This window comes from Arachis ipaensis, chromosome B03 (genome assembly GCF_000816755.2).
Source record: "Arachis ipaensis cultivar K30076 chromosome B03, Araip1.1, whole genome shotgun sequence".
NCBI lineage: Eukaryota > Viridiplantae > Streptophyta > Magnoliopsida > Fabales > Fabaceae > Arachis > Arachis ipaensis.
In genome coordinates, this window is record NC_029787.2 from 51748260 (window position 1) to 51752262 (window position 4003).

Consider the following 4003-nt stretch of genomic DNA (forward strand, 5'->3'; position numbering starts at 1 on the left):
GAGAGCAAGGATCAGAGGGCCATGATCCCAATAGACGGCGATATTGTTCCAAACGGGAGATATCTTTACCCTCTGGCGACACCGAGGATCCGGACTTAGCCATCCCCATGAGCATTCCCACCACCTCCACCACACCACCAAAATCATCCATGCAACACATAGAGGACCTCCACAAGAAGCTTGATCGTTATGAGCGGCGCAACCAATGCCGTTACACTTTTTTCAAGAAGCTTCTAAGTTGCCTAACACCACCTATGGAAGAACCGGATATTTCCACATCCACCGGCACCGATAATGAAGATAGCGATAATGGAGAAGATGATGGACACTCGAAAGCCGATCGATCAACCACTGCGTCTCACTCAAGGCACGGAGGACCGTGCCAACTTCTAAGTGTGGGGAGGTCGATCAGCCGACCGGTCTTCATGGGTAACACCCGAATAAATTTTAAATCCCTTTTGTTAATTAGGTTAGATTGCATTATTAGGTTTTTCATTTTTTTTTTGACATCCTTTGTATGGTAGTTATCTCTTAATAAATCCACTTGGTTAGAGTAATGACTTCTTTCCTAGAAAACTAGAATTTTAGGGCAACCCTACCAATTTTTGAAAAATTTTGATGCTAAGCTTGTTTAAAGAATGTAATTTGGAACTTGGATTTTGAGCCAAGAACACAAGCAAGTGAGTTTTGAGCCTAATTGCGTGGTTACATCTTATAACCACTTACCTTCCTTCTTGTGTGTATTGTTCTCTCTCTATGATTGTGATCTTTAATTTGTTTGACTCTATATGTCCATTGTTATATGTATGAATGCATGTACATGATTGAGGCCGTCAATTCACTTAGCTACTTACCCAAATGACCTTACCTTACAACAACCTTTGTAACCAATTTTGAGCCTACGCTTAACCCACTTATTCTTAATTTTAGCACATCACAAGCCAAGAAGCAGAAAACCACAAATGTCCCTATTTGAATTCTTGAATAGCTTAGGCTAGAGTGTGTGTATCATTTAAGTGTGGGAAATGGGGGGGACATTGGTTGAGGTAAGAGCATATTGATTGTTTTTCGTTAAAAATATTGGAAAGTGGATACATACTCATGTGTTAATTAAATGTATAGACCTTATGCATTGATGTTCTTGTATATAGTTGAAAAAAAAAGAAAAAAATAATAAATAAAATAAAATAAAATAAATATATATACAAGAAAAGAAAAGAAAAGAAAATATATATATAGAAAAAGAAAGAAAAAGAGAAGCAATAAAAGGGGACAAAATGCCACAAAGTAAGACCTAAAAGCAAATCAATGCATATGTATAATGATTAAAAGTAAATGCATGAGTATGTGAAAGAGTGAGGAATGGGTAGTTAGGTTAGTACTTAATTGTATAGGATATTATATAGGCTAGGTGGGGAGCTTAAGTTAATCAAAGGATTCAATCTTTAGCCCACTTAGCCAAATGTATAACCCTACCTTAACCCTAACCCCATTACAACCTAAGGAAAGACCTCATGATGTATGTATGCATGTATAGAACAATTGTTGATTGTTAGAGGAAGAACAAATTTTGGAAGAGCATGAAGTAGGAGAGGATTGAGTGATCAACCCTATACACCGAGCGAATAGAGTGCAAATACTTCCGGTGAGGGGTTCGAAGCTCAATTCCTTGTTCCCAGCTCTCGCGGGCGTTCTTCATGCAAGCTATGCATATTTCACTTTGATGACTAAAATTGGTAGAGTTCATACATTGCCCATCATCATGCCCTATGTGCGTATATATATATGTGTTCTAGGAAGATTGAATTGCTCTTCACCGAGTAGATGGTAGCATACACCCTAGTTGCATTCATGTAAGTAGATTGCATCCCATGAGTCTCACTCTCTTGTGATCCTTTGATCTTTTGCTTTCCTTTAGCATGAGGACATGCTATACTTTAAGTGTGGGGAGATTGATAAACCTCGTTTTTAGGGTTTATCATGTATAGATTTAAGGGTTTTATCAATGATCTTCCACACTTATTCATATAAAAATTGCATGATTTTGTGTTTCTTTCCCCACTTTGCCTCATAGATGAAAACATGCTTCTTTTGCATCGAAATTGATATATTGTAATCCTCCTCTATTACCATTCGATACCTTGATCCATTTGTTAAGTGGTTTCAGAAGTCATAGGGCAAAAATGGCTGAGAGGAGTGAAGGAAGCATGCATGAATGGAAGGAGCATGGAATAAGTCAAAGTGCTGAAACTTGGGCATGTGCGCGCACGCGCACCGTACGCGTACGCACGGATGTGCACCCCAGAGCCGGCATAGTAGAGCCAAACGAGAAGCTGGTGCGCTTATATGGATGGGCCATAAGTCCTTATACGCGTGCGTGAACTGTGCGCCTACGCGTAGGTCGCGAAAAACCCCAAGTGCGCGTACGCGTACTGTGCGCGTACGCGCCGATGGGCGGACGTAATTTTTTAAGAGGAAAATGTGACCAGCAATTTCAAGGAGTCCCAGGCCGTAGAATTTTGGAGGGAAAAGCTTAAGAAGACCAAGGATTAGGAGGGTTAGGACAATTAGTCATAATTCTAGATATTTTTGGGTAGTTAGTTACATTTTGCTTTTAGAGAGAGAAACTCCAACTTCTCTCTAGGATTTCACTTCCTCCATTGCAATTCTCCTTTGATTTCTTGGTGAGATCCATTGCTAATTCACTTTTATTTTGATACAAGTTGTAGATCTACTCTTCTCCTACTCTCAATTAGTGTTCTTTTGATTCTATCTCTTGGATCTAGATTTGTGACTTGTTACTTTGAATTTTGATTAATGAATTGAGAAATTTCATTCAATTGCTTGATTGTTGATGATTGTTTGGATTAGATAGCTTTAATTCAATTCTTTTCTCTCAATTAAACCATGTCTTCTATGATTACCTACTAATTGTTTGTGATAATGACAACCTTAGCTATGGAGTATATTTCTCTTACTTGGCTTAGGAGTTGAGTTATTGGAGACACTTGAGTAGTGGATATCAATTGTTGATTAGGAATTGAGAATTGCTAATTGACTTGGAGTGCACTAAAGCTAGACTTTCCTAGGGTGAGACTAGGACTTGTGACTCAAGTTAGTTACTCTCACTTGACTTTCCTCCATTATTAGGGGGTTAACTAAGTGAAGCAATAATCAACTCTTATCACAATTGAAGGAAACTATAATGATGGAACTTCCAATACCTACCCTTAGCCAGACTTTTATCTCAATTAATTGTTGTTTACTTTGGTTAGCTTGAATTCTTGCACCAACTCTCAAAATCACAAAAGACTTCCTAATCAATGATGTGCATTCTAAGGCAATTCCTAGGGAGAACGACCCGGGATCAATACTCTCGGTCATAGATTTTAGAATTGTTTGATGCGATATTTGCGTGTTGGTTAGACTATACTCACGATTGGATTCATTGCTAATTTCTAATCGGCATAAGAATATTTCAGTTCATCAAGACGCTAGTAAGCACAACGTTCTCGCGATCTTCATCACGCGTGGCCCGACATACCATCCACAGACCGCACAGGCCGTGAACGGACTCTGAGGCGACGAGTTTGGAAATGGCGGTCCATATGTCGTGAGGGAGGCAATCCGCAGTTGTTAGACGAGGCCTTTCAAACTTCCGGGATAACGGAAGGTGAAGGGATTATACGGATACACGGAGGTGAATATGCGCCGAAACAACTGCTTGCATACAACAACTCGACTTATATAATAGTCATTGGGACGTTCTGTTCTTCACGGACCAATGCAATTGTTTATATAAAAAAAGGGATAATGCTAAGTAACAAATGATTTATTTAAATAATATAAATAATAGACTTTGAAATTGACCCAGTTTAACTAAAAGATATTACACCCTAATTTAATGTCATTAATTGCATTTAAAATTTTCTACTCTTTTCATCCTATTGTTCACATTGTTCAACAATGTTATTGGTTACCAATACTTATTCTTATCTTATAC